Consider the following 16,711-nt stretch of genomic DNA (forward strand, 5'->3'; position numbering starts at 1 on the left):
ATAAATTGATTTGCAGGGCTGAAGTAATTTCATCTGGTTTCAAGGCAAGAGAAGGTAGGTGGATTTTCCTTACACTTCTTGTGTTGATCAGTTTGATTTCATCTGTGTGTGCTTATATAGCCCATTATTGCATGCCAGGTAAGTCTTTGCTTTTGATATCTTGGTTAAGAGTTTTGTGTGATTTAAAATCAAAATTTCATGGGACAAAACAAGGATTTAAGATTATTCATAAATGTGTTCCTCTGTGTAAATAGATTTATAGTGTTATGGGGGTATTAAATAGTTTTAGATTCACATCATATAAGCATTTCAACAGACATTGACTAGTATTGTGACAAACAAAAAGAAGTTTGTGTGACATTTGCTGGCAAGATATCAGAGTTTTGGAGAATTAGAATATAGCCACAAAATCTTTTTGAATTTTGTGTTTGCTGCCGATTTAATTTGATTAATTAAAACACTGCAATTTCCCTTTCCAATTTCCAGTAAGCCTCCACCATGAGTACGGACGCAGAGATGGCCGTTTATGGCAAGGCTGCCATTTACCTTCGTAAGCCTGAGAAAGAGAGAATTGAGGCTCAGAACAAACCATTTGATGCCAAGACTGCCTGCTATGTGGCTGATGTCAAAGAGTTGTACCTCAAGGGAACAATCAAGAGCAAAGATGGTGGCAAAGTCACAGTTGTTTTGCTTGACACTAAGGAGGTGAGTTTTAATTTCCATTTCATGTTATAGATGCTCATTAAATTACTTATTACATTGTTTTCTTTTATATCTAATTTATCAAATTTATAGGAGAGAGTTGCTAAGGAGGAAGATGTCCACCCAATGAATCCTCCCAAGTTTGACAAGATTGAGGACATGGCCATGATGACCCATCTCAATGAACCCTCTGTGCTGTATAACCTCAAAGAGCGTTATGCTGCATGGATGATCTATGTAAGTTCTGAAACAACATAGAAAAAAAAAACATTTAAGTTCATTTTGTCTGTGTTGTAGCAGTCTGACCACTTCTCTGCTCATTTCAGACCTACTCTGGCCTCTTCTGTGCAACTGTGAACCCCTACAAGTGGCTCCCAGTGTATGATGCAGAAGTGGTGGCTGCCTACAGAGGCAAAAAGCGTATGGAGGCCCCACCCCACATCTTCTCTGTCTCTGACAATGCCTATCAGTTCATGCTGACTGGTAAGATCTGATTTATGTGATCTGAATTATTTATCATTTGATTTTGATATGTAAAATTCACATTCATAGTTTTTTAAAAAGAGTTGATGAAACATTATTATCTTTGAATTTATAGACAGAGAGAACCAGTCTGTCCTGATTACGTATGTATCTAGCCTACAATTAGAGATGTTGATATCATTTATATTTTGCTCTTGCGGAACTTCCTCATGTCTTATCATCTTTTGTTTTCTAATCTCTCATAAACCAGTGGAGAATCTGGTGCTGGAAAGACTGTGAACACCAAACGTGTCATCCAGTACTTTGCCACAGTTGCAGTGCAGGGTGACAAGAAGAAAGAGCAGACTGCCGGCAAAATGCAGGTATGAGATATAAAACTATGTGATATATATATTTTTGAAAGATAGTGACTTAGACTCATCTCACAAACTATATAATATGTATGTGTTTATTCATGAAATAGAAAGTAACTGACAACCCTTAAAACATCTCAGGGCTCTCTTGAGGACCAGATCATTGCTGCCAACCCTCTGCTTGAGGCTTATGGTAATGCCAAGACTGTGAGGAATGACAACTCCTCTCGTTTTGTAAGTTAACTACTTTTTATTTACAGTGCAGTTGGTCAGTTGTGTTTGATTTTTCTATACAGAGTTTTCTATAAAGAGTAAAGACATTATTATTATTATTATTATTATTATGCTATTTTGTTTAAACAGGGTAAATTCATCAGAATTCACTTCGGCACTTCTGGAAAACTGGCTAGTGCTGACATTGAGACATGTAGGTGGACACGATTTCATTGATCCATCCTGCACATTTGTCCTTGACTGTCACTCTTCAGATGATTGTGACTCAAGTACATTCTCTCAACAGATCTGCTGGAGAAGTCTAGAGTGACATTCCAGCTTCCAGATGAGAGAGGCTACCACATCTTCTACCAGATGATGACCAACCACAAGCCTGAGCTGATTGGTAGGTGCACATATTTCATTCATTGTTTCAATGCCAGATAATATTGTAAGATACTCTTTCAAAAAATCTGTGTATTTTACAGAAATGACGCTCATCACCACCAACCCCTATGACTTCCCCATGTGCAGTCAGGGTCAGATCACAGTGGCCAGCATTAATGATAAAGAGGAGCTGGTTGCTACTGATGTGAGTCATTGCTGTTTGAATATTGACATATTGTATATTTATATATGGCAGATCCTAAAGCTCTTTCTTCTCTGTAATTTTCAGACTGCTATTGACATTTTGGGCTTTAGTAATGAGGAGAAAATGGGCATCTACAAGTTCACTGGAGCTGTGCTTCATCATGGTAACATGAAGTTCAAGCAGAAGCAGCGTGAGGAGCAGGCTGAGCCTGATGGCACAGAGGGTGAGACTAAAAAGTACTAATGTGTGTCATAACATGCAGTGCTTTTATTAAAAGATTTTTTATTATTATTATTCTTGTAAACTAAAGGGTGATTTTTGTTTTCAGGGCTAGAAAAGGGATGATTGTTTTGTAACTTTTTAAATTGCAGAGGCTGATAAAGTTGCCTACCTTCTGGGTTTGAACTCTGCTGATATGCTGAAGGCTTTGTGCTACCCCAGAGTCAAGGTCGGAAATGAGTTTGTGACCAAAGGCCAGACCGTTCCACAGGTATATACTGACATATTTCCAGCATGTCAACCTGAAAATCAAGAGTGCATGTGAAGTTCTTAATAAAATATCCACACTATTCTACAGGTGTACAACTCTGTGAGTGCCTTGGCCAAATCTATCTATGAGAGGATGTTCTTGTGGATGGTCATTCGTATCAACCAGATGTTGGACACAAAACAACAAAGAAACTTCTTCATTGGTGTGCTGGATATTGCTGGCTTTGAGATCTTTGATGTAAGAATTTTATCTCCTTTTTGATGGCACATTGAGTGATATTCAGTAGTCAATAAATGGTTGTTTCTTCCTCCAGTTCAACAGCATGGAGCAGCTGTGCATCAACTTCACCAATGAAAAACTGCAACAGTTTTTCAACCACCACATGTTTGTGCTGGAACAAGAGGAGTACAAGAAGGAGGGCATTGTTTGGGAGTTCATTGACTTTGGCATGGACTTGGCGGCTTGCATTGAGCTCATTGAGAAGGTTTTTACTGGTTTATGAACTTATTCGATTCCAATTTCCAAATTTCGAAATCTTAAAATTGTAGTAATTAAACAGTATTCTTTTATAAACAGCCCATGGGTATCTTCTCCATCCTTGAAGAGGAGTGCATGTTCCCCAAGGCTACAGACACTTCCTTCAAGAACAAGCTGTATGATCAGCATCTTGGCAAGTGCAATGCTTTCCAGAAACCAAAGCCTGCCAAAGGCAAGGCTGAAGCTCACTTCTCCCTGGTTCACTATGCTGGAACTGTGGACTACAACATTGCTGGCTGGTTGGACAAGAACAAGGATCCACTGAATGAGTCTGTTGTGCAGCTGTACCAGAAGTCTTCCGTCAAACTGCTGGCTACTCTCTACCCACCTGTTGTTGAGGGTATAAAAAACCGAAGTGTTGATTATGTATATTTAAATGTATATGTACATGATTGTATATTTAAAGGTACACTATGTAACTTTTGGCACTCTTTTGGAGCTACTTTTCTCTGTGCATAATATAAACACTTTTTTTTTTTAATATAATATTATAAATTATATATTATAAACAACTTTTCTCTGTTTTAAGTATAAACACTTATTATAGGTTTACCATAGTGATTTGGGATAAGACAAAAACACGATTTGAAAGATGGATTCATGATGTACTCGCTCATTATATACATTTTGTACATTTTGAACAAAAAAACTTACATAGTGTACCTTTAAATTTAACCAAACATTGTTTCAGTTTTGCACTCATTGCTTGTTATTACATTATATGTGTTCTTTTATCTTTTTATCTGAATAGAGACTGGTGGCGGCAAGAAGGGAGGCAAGAAGAAGGGTGGCTCCATGCAGACTGTGTCTTCTCAGTTCAGAGTATGTCTTTGAGACCAAATAATATGAATAATAATGAAGCTGAAAGGACAAAAACTGTACAAAGACTGTACATGAGTTTGCCTGACACTAGATCAGAGAAATAATACATCAACAACTGAGAGATTGTGAGTAAGAAATGTGAATCTTTTTATGATTAAACAGGAGAACTTGGGCAAGCTCATGACCAACTTGAGGAGCACTCACCCTCACTTTGTGCGTTGTCTGATTCCCAATGAGTCCAAGACTCCAGGTAAAGTAATAAAGGGCTCACAGATCTTCTCATATTAACATAATATTTAATGTTAATGTATATAATAATGAAAATGTTAATTTATCAAGCTCATGATGTAAACTGATCATTATAGGTCTCATGGAGAACTTCCTGGTTATCCACCAGCTGAGGTGTAATGGTGTACTGGAGGGTATCAGAATCTGCAGAAAGGGCTTCCCCAGCAGAATCCTCTATGGTGACTTCAAGCAGAGGTAAATGGGACCACATGAAAATACCATTTCCTGAGGCTCTTTATTAGAAGATATGAAACATTTTTATAGATTTTCCAATCCTCCACAGATACAAGGTGCTGAATGCCAGTGTTATCCCAGAGGGACAGTTTATTGATAACAAGAAGGCCTGTGAGAAACTCCTGGGATCCATCGACGTTGACCATGACCAGTACAGATTTGGACACACAAAGGTTCGTATTTAGCTTTACAATTTTCAAAGTTTCAGTGATCATGATCATTTAGCCTATGCAGCTGAAATCAATATAATGATTTATTGTTTTACATAAATTTAGGTGTTCTTCAAAGCTGGTCTTCTGGGTACTCTTGAGGAGATGCGTGATGAGAAACTGGCTGCTCTGGTCACAATGACTCAGGCTCTCTGCCGTGGCTACGTGATGAGGAGGGAGTTTGTGAAGATGATGGAAAGGAGGTGAGTATTGTCACGAAGAAAGATGACAACAATGATGACATGGCACAAACAGTAAATAATGATGATTATGCCATTTAATGATGAATTATTCACAGGGAGTCCATTTACACCATCCAATACAACATCCGGTCATTCATGAATGTCAAACACTGGCCATGGATGAAGGTTTATTACAAGATTAAGCCTCTGCTGAAGAGTGCCGAGACTGAGAAGGAGCTGGCAACCATGAAAGAGGATTTCACAAAATGCAAAGAAGATCTTGCCAAGGCTGAAGCCAAAAAGAAAGAGCTTGAAGAGAAGATGGTAGCACTGCTGCAAGAGAAAAATGATCTGCAGCTGCAAGTAGCATCTGTGAGTATTTTTACTTGAATTAACTGAATGTTAGCTCCATTATAATAAGCAATGCGTTTTCCAATGATATAGTGACCTCTTTTCCTAACAGGAAGCTGAGAATCTCTCAGATGCTGAGGAGAGGTGTGAGGGTCTGATCAAGAGCAAAATCCAGCTTGAAGCTAAACTCAAAGAGACAACTGAGAGACTGGAGGATGAGGAAGAAATCAATGCTGAACTGACAGCCAAGAAGAGGAAACTGGAGGATGAGTGCTCTGAGCTGAAGAAAGATATTGATGACCTGGAGCTTACCTTGGCTAAAGTGGAGAAAGAGAAACATGCCACTGAGAATAAGGTTGGAGATTGAGTTGGTTTAAGATTAGATTTCATCTCTTATATGATATTAATTGATTATATGAATTGTAAAAAAATAAGCTCACCTGAAACAAAATATCATACAGGTCAAGAACTTGACTGAGGAAATGGCAGCTCAGGATGAGAGCATTGCCAAGCTTACAAAAGAGAAGAAAGCCCTCCAAGAGGCACATCAGCAGACACTGGATGATCTCCAGGCCGAGGAGGACAAAGTCAACACCCTGACCAAATCCAAGACAAAACTTGAGCAGCAAGTTGATGATGTGAGTTTCTAATTAAACATCATTATTAAATCAACTGTCTTTTTTGCTTTGATCAAAAATTATATATTTTATATATCATTGTCCTGTAGCTTGAAGGTTCCCTTGAACAAGAGAAGAAGCTCCGCATGGATCTTGAGAGAGCCAAGAGAAAGCTTGAAGGAGACCTGAAATTAGCCCAAGAGTCCATCATGGACCTGGAGAATGACAAGCAGCAATCTGAGGAGAAAATAAAAAAGTAATTAAAACATAAAATCTTTTACTGAAAAAAAACAATGAAAATGTGTAATATTGAAAATGTGTAATAAAATAATGTGTAATAAATGTGTAATAAACTCCTTATTGTTAAACACCAACAGGAAAGACTTTGAAACAAGCCAGCTGCTTAGCAAGATAGAAGATGAACAATCTTTGGGTGCTCAACTCCAAAAGAAAATCAAGGAGCTTCAGGTATATATATATATTTTTTTTTTTTTTTTGAGATTTTTTTAAAATGCTGTTAAAGGCAAAGGTAAAATAAAGACTAATAAGATTTCATGAATTACTTTCCACCATAGGCTCGCATTGAGGAACTGGAGGAAGAGATCGAGGCTGAGCGTGCTGCTCGTGCCAAGGTTGAGAAGCAGAGAGCTGATCTCTCCAGGGAACTTGAGGAGATCAGTGAGAGGCTTGAGGAGGCTGGAGGAGCCACTGCTGCTCAGATCGAGATGAATAAGAAGCGTGAAGCTGAATTCCAGAAGCTGCGTCGTGATCTTGAAGAGTCCACCCTCCAGCATGAAGCTACTGCTGCTGCACTCCGCAAGAAGCAGGCAGACAGTGTGGCCGAGCTGGGAGAGCAAATCGACAACCTGCAGCGTGTCAAGCAGAAGCTTGAAAAGGAGAAGAGTGAATACAAAATGGAGATTGATGATCTTTCCAGCAACATGGAAGCTGTTGCCAAAGCAAAGGTTGTGAATTTTATTTGTAAATAATATATATCATGTGTTGAATTTTTAGGTCTAATAACTTTGGTGTTTACAGGCTAATCTTGAGAAGATGTGCCGCACCCTTGAAGACCAACTTAGTGAAATAAAATCCAAGAATGATGAGAACCTTCGCCAGATAAATGACCTTAGTGCTCAAAGAGCAAGACTTCAAACTGAAAATGGTAACTAATGACAATCATGAAGAAATTAACAGTATTTCAAAATTAATTGAGTATGGTGTATTGAGATTATTCAGCACTGGATTTCTAACATAGACTAACATAGACTTATTAGAGAAAACACATTTAAATGTTGATTGCTAAAAAGTTCTATAGAGTTTTTGAAATGAACTGATAGAGACATAGCACAATCTGACACAGTTAATCTGAAACTATACAGGTGAGTTTGGCCGTCAGCTGGAGGAGAAGGAGGCTTTAGTTTCTCAGCTCACCAGAGGCAAACAAGCTTTCACTCAGCAAATTGAGGAGCTTAAGAGGCAGATTGAAGAGGAGGTTAAGGTAATACAGCATAATCAATACATACACATACTTGTCAATTACTGTAGATACAAGCTAATATTATGTCTCCTAGGCTAAGAACGCACTGGCCCATGCTGTGCAATCAGCCCGTCATGACTGCGACCTGCTCCGTGAGCAATTTGAGGAAGAGCAGGAGGCAAAGGCTGAGCTACAGCGGGGAATGTCAAAGGCCAACAGTGAGGTTGCTCAGTGGAGAACCAAATATGAAACTGATGCCATCCAGCGCACTGAGGAGCTCGAAGAGTCCAAGTATGAATCTCTGTGATATTATGTATTAATAATTTGTGCAATTGCATGCATTTTGCATCCATCTGACTGATGGTTACAAAATGCCTTCCAGGAAGAAGCTGGCTCAGCGTCTGCAAGAGGCAGAGGAACAAATTGAGGCAGTGAACTCCAAATGTGCATCTCTGGAGAAGACCAAACAGAGACTCCAGGGTGAGGTGGAGGACCTCATGATTGATGTGGAGAGAGCCAATGCTTTGGCTGCTAACCTTGACAAGAAGCAGAGGAATTTTGACAAGGTACAAAATTGAGTCTTTCTGTGATATTATCTCCTAAAAGTAGTCTGGGCTTTGTTCAGCATGCATGCTACAACTTAAATTAACCTGATCCTGAAATATCTCCACCAAAGGTCCTGGCAGAATGGAAGCAGAAATATGAGGAAGGTCAGGCAGAGCTGGAAGGTGCCCAGAAAGAGGCTCGTTCACTCAGTACTGAACTGTTTAAGATGAAGAACTCCTATGAGGAGACTCTGGATCACCTGGAGACCCTCAAGAGAGAGAACAAGAATCTGCAGCGTAAGAATGAAACTGTTAAATTGGAAAAAACTTCAATGTTCCAATTGTAAATGAGCATTAAATGGGAAACACACGATTAATGTGTGAATGTTCAAAGTAGTAAAGATAATTTTTTTTCTTTCTAATAGAGGAGATCTCAGATCTGACAGAGCAGTTAGGCGAGACTGGTAAGAGCATCCATGAGCTGGAAAAGGCCAAGAAGACAGTGGAGACTGAGAAGGCAGAGATTCAGACTGCCCTGGAGGAGGCTGAAGTGAGTATCTGGAGATCAATATGGAATTGGTTCTTGCTAGAACAGTAGGTTGGTTGTGTTTAAGTTTATACTGTCTGTATTTATGTAGCACCGTGGTCCTGTGAGGCACGACATTTCCTTCCACTATATGTCACCACATGTAGCGGAATGATAATAAAGCTCAATTTGACTTGACTTATACTGTGGTCTTAATACATATTGTCATTCTGATATTTAAATGTAGTTTTTATATTTCATAGGGCACCCTGGAGCATGAGGAGTCCAAGATTCTTCGTGTCCAGCTTGAGCTAAACCAGGTCAAAAGTGAGATTGACAGGAAGCTTGCAGAGAAGGATGAGGAGATGGAGCAGATCAAGAGGAACAGCCAGAGAGTCATTGAATCAATGCAGGGCACTCTGGACTCTGAAGTTAGGAGCAGGAATGATGCTCTGAGAATCAAGAAGAAGATGGAGGGAGACCTTAATGAGATGGAGATTCAGCTGAGCCATGCCAATCGCCAGTCTGCTGAGGCCCAGAAACAGCTCAGGAACGTTCAGGGACAGCTTAAGGTATGTGACTTCTCTTCAGCTTTAGGGTGCATATGTTTGTATAATCTTACTTTTTAGGTTAAGGTCACCAGAAAGCACAGCTTATTGTAAAGTTATTGTTTATGTGCAGGATGCCCAACTGCACCTTGATGATGCTCTGAGAGGACAGGAAGACATGAAGGAGCAGGTGGCCATGGTGGAGCGCAGAAACACTCTGATGCAGTCTGAGATTGAGGAGCTGAGAGCTGCTCTAGAGCAGACAGAGAGAGGCCGCAAAGTAGCTGAACAAGAGTTGGTAGACGCCAGTGAGCGTGTTGGGCTGCTGCACTCTCAGGTAAGGGCATAATGTTTTTACAACGTAATTAAGGATATTAAGAGTATCATTTAAAATGTTCAAACTGTTGCTTTCCATTTTGTAGAACACAAGTCTCCTGAACACCAAGAAGAAGCTTGAGGCTGACCTTGTTCAGGTCCAGAGTGAAGTTGATGACACTGTACAGGAAGCCAGAAATGCAGAGGAGAAGGCCAAGAAGGCCATCACTGATGTGAGCAACAGTTGCTGACAAATGTTTCAAAAGACGCTTGAGTACTTGAAAATGTGGATCTAATGAATTTCTGTGTTCATGCAAAAGGCTGCAATGATGGCAGAAGAGCTCAAGAAGGAGCAGGACACAAGTGCTCACCTTGAAAGGATGAAAAAGAATCTGGAGGTGACAGTGAAGGACCTGCAGCACCGTCTGGATGAGGCTGAGAATCTGGCCATGAAGGGAGGAAAGAAACAACTCCAGAAACTGGAGTCTAGAGTAAGACTGCCTTTATTCTGATGCTCGCCTGTATTTTGATGTTCATAGTCTTGATGTGGATGGTACGAAGTGTCTAAACATCTCTAAACATTTTATTGGAGTGAAATGAATTTAATAATATCTCCCATTTAGGTCCGTGAGCTTGAGGCTGAAGTTGAGGCAGAGCAGAGACGTGGAGCTGATGCTGTTAAAGGTGTCCGCAAATATGAGAGGAGAGTCAAGGAGCTCACCTACCAGGTAAAAAATGTGTAGTAAAATTCAGGTCCCATTAATCAGATTTTGTTCTAGTCTAATCCATGTTCATTATCTGCAGACTGAGGAGGATAAGAAGAACCTCAACAGACTGCAGGATCTGGTTGACAAGCTTCAGCTGAAGGTCAAGGCTTACAAGAGACAGTCTGAAGAAGCTGTGAGTACCTCATTTAAGAACGCATAAACTCTTTGTGAACATTTCATCTTCTATACCTTATATAATTGTCTATGACTTTGCAGGAGGAACAAGCAAACACTCACCTGTCCAAGTTGAGGAAGGTGCAGCATGAGCTGGAGGAAGCTGAAGAGCGTGCTGACATTGCTGAGTCTCAGGTCAACAAGCTCAGAGCCAAGAGTCGTGATGCTGGAAAGGTAATTTATATTATATTATAATATATTCTAATTTTTACAGTTTATGATGTTCAATATTATTTTTAATCCAGTTAGTTTCAACACAGAATCAGGAATTTACTTTCAATTTGTCCTTATTTTATGCTCTATCATGGTTTTTTTTGTTTGTTTGTTTGTTTTTTTCTTCAGGCCAAGGAGGCGGAGTGAAACTCTTCATCTTACACCATTTTGATGTCTTTAAAAATGTAAAAAAATAACACTAAATAAACTTTCACGCAGCAAATTCCTTTGGAATTCTGATTTCCTTCAATTCATTGCTGGTCAACACACAATATTAAAATGATGATGTTTCTTTATAAAGTTTAATACTAACAAACAAAAACACTACCTAGCTGATTTGCATTTAGCCCTTACAATAGTTATGAGTTATATTCATCCATCATTCCGTATATTTACTAAACCCCTTGTCCTATGAAGGGTCAAGGGCCACAAAGCCCAGCTAACTGAAAAGACCTTGAAAATGGTAACAAGGTAATCTTAGTTTTGCATGTATGATTGTGAAAAGTTTATAAAGATAATGTACTTCTAATAAAGATAATGTACTTCAGATTTCTCACTCACTTGAGACTGACACAGCCATATTCTGTAAAAGAGCTTGTGCTGACATCAACAGATTCCTTTGGTGCTTGTCCCTGAAAGGAAATATTCAAGGCACCATTGGTGTTCACTATCTAGCTACTTTGGGGGAACTCAAATGCAAGTAATTTTTACAGCTTAAGTATATTGATGATACCAAAAATAATGTAGCCTATTAATTTGTGTGCATTTCTTACATCAGTGTCTATAATTTGAGTCTTACAAACTCCCTAAAGTCTTTAGTCATACTAATTAAGCTACATCATACATACTTTTTTAGTTTACGTAACTAAAAGTCTAATAATTTTTAATATGCCTGTTCATATTTACTGTACATGGTTTTCAAATATTGTGCATATGCAGTAATCTGAGCTTTCAAAGTGTAAACTGTACATTTGATTATTAGACTTTACCTTTAAAAGCAAAGAGTTTTTTAAAAAGTAAACTTATTTGGCTCAAATAAAGTAGACTAATAATGGAATGTTTTTCTCTATTGTTGTAGCTATTAAAAAATGAACATTACAATATATTATTATTTAACATTTCACAGAAGGGGAAAAAAATAAACCAGGAGAGCAAAAAGAGTTTCCTATCAGTCCAAATTTGAGCGCTTACACAATTTAAAGCAACACACATTAGAAAGATCTGACATAATTGAACAGAACATAATGTTAGTATGTATGTGTAACCAAAAGGTGTTTTCTTTCTTTCTTAAGACAAGACGTGACATGACATGACGTTCTTCCCTGACTCAGGCGAGACTCATGATATATATTCACTCTAAAAGAGCGATTTTTCCGACGTTTGTTGCAAAATGCTGAATCTCTGAGCGTGTCGCTTGCCAGCCACACCCCCGCAAGCTGCGTTCATTGAAAAAGGCGCGAGAGCGAGCTCAATGCAGACTCAGCTGAATATGACATGACGCTCTCCCCTGACGCAGGTGAGACTCTTGGAATATTTATTCACTCTAAAAGAGCGTATTTCTCCAGCATTTGTTGTAATATGCCCAGTCTCTGAGCGTGTCGTTTGCCGGCCACACCCCCGCAAACCACGTTCATTGAGGGCTTGCGCTCTCACGTTAAGAGCGCTACAACGAGCTCAATACTGACAGCGCTCAGCTGAATATGATATGATGCTCTTCCCTGACTCAGGTGAGACTCTTGGAAAATATTAACTCTGATAGAGCATATTTCTCTGGTGTTTGTTATTAGATGCTGAACTTCTGAGCGCTTCGCTTGCCGGCCCCGCCCCGCCCCCGCAAGCTGTGTTCATTGAGGGAGTATGTTCTTACTACAAGATTGCTAGAACAATCTAAATGCTGAATATGACATGACGCTCTCTCCTGACTCAGTTGAGACTCATGGTATATATTAACACTGAAAGAGCGTATTTCTCTAGTGTTTGTTATTAAATGCCGAACCTATGAGCGTTTCACTTGCCGGCCCCGCCCCTGCAAGCCACGTTCATTGAGGGAGTGTGCTCTCACTACAAGAGTGCTAGAACAAGCTCAATGTTGACAGCGCTCAGCTGAATATGACATGACGCTCTCCCCTGACTCAGGTGAGACTCATGGAATATATTAATTCTGAGAAAACAGATTTCTCTGGTGTTTGTTATCAAATGCTGAATCACTGTGCACTTTGCTTGCTGGCCCCACCCCGCAAGCTGCATTCACTTACCCAAACAGCCGCGTATGTGTTTCCAGTCGCCCCGTTCAATTCCAGGTGCAGGTAAAATGTGTTTATTGCACACAAAGGGCCCGTTCTAGTGCCCAAGTGTATAACCGCTGTGGTAGCGGACAAGATAAAACACAAACATACATAAAAAAAAATAAAAACGGAAGAGAGCAGAATTTCTCTTCCACCCCATGTGTGCACCACAGTCCCTCACAGCGACTTAGTGCCACAACCTATCCGGCTCCTTGCCACGCGGGCCGAGGCCTGGCAGGCCATCCCCAGAGCATCAACTTGGGTGCTGAACATAATAAAACAAGGTTATGTACTCCAATTCGCTCAATGGGCCCCGTTATTCAACGGTGTGGCCCAGACCTCTGTGGAAAGCAAGGACGTGCATGTCCAGCGTTCCGAGGTGAACACCATGCTGGCAAAGGAGCCATAGAAGTGGTTCCCCCAGCACTGAGCGAGTCAGGCTTCTACAGCAGGTACTTCCTCGTTCCCAAAAAGGATGGCAGTCTCAGACCCATCCTCGATCTCAGACATCTGAACAGGGCCCTGATAAAGCGCTCATTCAGAATGATCACTTTGAAGCAGATCTTCCAACAAGTACGCCCAGGAGACTCTTTACCCTGGATCTGAAAGACACTTATTTTCACATCCAGATAGCCCCCCATCACAGGTGATTCTTGAGATTCACCTTCGAAGGGGTGGCATTTCAATACACGGTCCTTCCGTTCGGGCTATCTCTGGCTCCCTGCACTTTTACAAAGTGCATGGATGCGTCTCTCTCTCTCTCCTCTGAGATACTGCCAAATGTAACTTCAGCAAAATATGCCGATAAAAAATTGACTAAAAAGTTTGTCTCTGGTAATTTTTTGACTTAAGTGGTCCTGACTGAAATCAAGCATTCTGCATTAGTTCAGGCAGGCCTCATAGTCAAGCTCCACTATCAGCTGATTCGCAAATTCCAACCCCACCCATATCAGCTGATCTGATTTCTATGGACTCAATTGACAACTCTCAAATAAGGCACATTACTTAAATGCAGCTTCCGTCTCTCTGCTTGCTTGGCTGCTTCCACTGCACGCTGCTTGCAACCCACCTCCTCCCCCAGCTCCTTCTTAAACTTGTGTTTAACTTAATCAGTGTCATCCTGTTGTCATTGATGCATGCTCTGTTCCCAATAGGAGGATTTTGTGCTGCTCTCCCAGTTAAAAATTAAAAATGACTGGTAATTTTTTGTAAGAAAAATATCCATATTGATAACTTTATTAACTAGAATCACTGGATTCCACTCACAATTCGATCTTTGAACTTTGACCTGACACATGATGTATTGACGAATGCGGAAGTGCAGAGGATAGAGCAAAACAAAACACCGGTCTCAAAATTAGAAGACTAAAATGAGAATTTTTCTACTATCTACGTCTACTCTCACCTAAGTTACTCTACTCCTACATCCTACGTCATACACCGTAACTCGACTCTGTCATGAACTCGCAGACGAATGTTACCGGAAGCTAGAGATTATAGTCTATAAAGTTATAAATATGGATATTTTTCATACAAAAATGCATCACTTCACTTCAGAAGTAAATTCTAAATGTATTGCTAATTCTTAGTTCATGTTAGTTAATACATTAACTAATGTTAACAAATGAGACCTTATTGTAAAGTTCACCAAAAATTCAATTAGAGAGCTGGGTAATTGCATATTTACTATTGTAATTGTAATTGTTGCTAGAAAAAAATTTATTAATGAGCTCTCTACTTGTAATTGTTACTAGCAATAATTGAATTGTAAAATCTCTAATTGGAATTCTCACTAATTGAAAAAAATAATTGCAGAGCAATTATGTCATTGGAGACATAAGAAAAATGTGTTTGTAGAGCTTTCTAATTGTAGTTGTTACTATGACGAGTAAACCTTGGAACATTAAAAGCTAATTTGGCTTGCCATAGACTGACCACAATCAACGGAATCAACAGAAATAGGGGTTATGTAAATTATTACAGTGATGTTATTGTGAAGATGTCACAGTAAATGTATGCAATGACATTTGAGTTGGAGCAGCATTCCTCAGGTTGTCTCACATAAGCATCTGCTTGATATGACTTTCCCCACAGCCCCGCTGCTGCTTTTAACCGTGAGATATACAGTATGCGTGCCACCTACTGTATAACTGGACAACCTTTTTTGTAAGGAAATGCATCCAATATCCAAATGCAGAGCCGCAGCACCATATGTGACAGCAGCTTCAGGACAGCAGCACCAAGCCAACAGTATCAGACCAGTAGTTAGGTTGGAGATTATAGCCTCATTAAAGGATTAGTTCACTTCTGAATTAAAATTTCTAGATAATTTACTCACCACCATGTCTTTCTTTCTTCAGTCGAAAAGAAATTAAGGTTTTTGAGGAAAACATTCCAGGATTTTTCTCCATATAGTGGACTTCTGTGGGGTACAATGGGTGGAAGGTCCAAATTGTAGTTTCAATGCAGCTTCAAAGCATTCTACACGATCCCAGACAGAGCAGTGCAAGACGAGTATTTGTGGTTAAAAAGTATATAATTGATGGGTTTTTTTTAGAAAATGAATGATCGTTTCTCTAGACAAGACCTTTATTCCTCGTCTGGGATTGTGTAAAGTGCTTTGAAGCTGCATTGAAACTACAATTTGGACTTTCCACCCAGTGAACCCTACTGAAGTCCATTATATGTCCATTAAATATCCTGGAATGTTTTCCTCAAAAACCTTAATTTCTTTTCGACTGAAGAATGATGACATGGGGGTAAGTAAATTATCTGGAAATTTTAATTCTGAAGTGAACTAATCCTTTAAGGTTAGGGTTAGTTCTTTAAGGTTAGGGTTAGTGGTGGGGGTGGGGTTAGGCATTTGCTCAAGTATACCTTATAGTTGTCACCATGAAATCAAAATTGACTATATATATATATATATATATATATATTTTTTTTTTTTTTTTTTTTTTTTTATGGAATTTTGCAGTAGTTATTTGTTGATTTTATCCATGCACATATTTTTTTATTCATGTGCTCTCCTAATCTTTAATCAAAATATATTTCCCTCTATCTTGCAATTGTATCTCTTCACTGAAGTTCACTGGCACGGGGGCGAGACAACCTGTCATTCACTTGAGATCACAGCAATTGGCAATCCAATTAATGACTGATGGCCAAAATCAAGTCCCGCCCTACAGATTACTGATATCATTAGCATATCTTAGCAATTAGACAATACATCTATGAGAACAATAAGATTAATGTTTACAGTCGATTACATTCACCCTTAATGCACAGAGGACACGACAGTGACAGTAAACATGAGAGATTACCACTGGACAAGCATTAGAGTCAGTTCCTCTCCATCTGGCTATCATATCACATCAAGCATCAGCTTGCCAATTACATAAATAGAAATGCTATAAAGCAAATATGCAATATATGGTGTTGAGCATGTCATAAATTTAACACATAACATATATAATACATTTGGACTAATGTACTTTTGCTATCTACATTTCTTTGTTATATTATAGCAGTTCAACTGGACTAATCATAAATATAAGGGGAATTATATACTTTTGCTATCTAGATTTCTTTGTTATATAATTTAAATTTAAATCCCTGATATACCCTTATCAAAATGATGTAAAATATGTGTATATATTCTATATAAGTTTGTTTAAATGTTTTTATTAATTGAATGTTAAATGTTTGTTTAATAATAGTAATAATAATAATAATAATTTATGCTCATAGTCCAGCATTTATTTAATGACAACTTCTTAGTTGCTTTA

The 16,711-nt window shown here is 39.1% G+C and overlaps 1 pseudogene; it reads left to right on the forward strand.

Annotated features, from left to right (window-relative positions):
- Window positions 1–498: 498 nt before the first annotated feature.
- LOC127512436 (myosin heavy chain, fast skeletal muscle-like) lies at window positions 499–10,839 on the forward strand (annotated as a pseudogene).
- Window positions 10,840–16,711: the final 5,872 nt, after the last annotated feature.

The sequence above is a fragment of the Ctenopharyngodon idella genome, chromosome 5 (assembly GCF_019924925.1).
Source record: "Ctenopharyngodon idella isolate HZGC_01 chromosome 5, HZGC01, whole genome shotgun sequence".
Taxonomy (NCBI): Eukaryota; Metazoa; Chordata; class Actinopteri; order Cypriniformes; family Xenocyprididae; genus Ctenopharyngodon; species Ctenopharyngodon idella.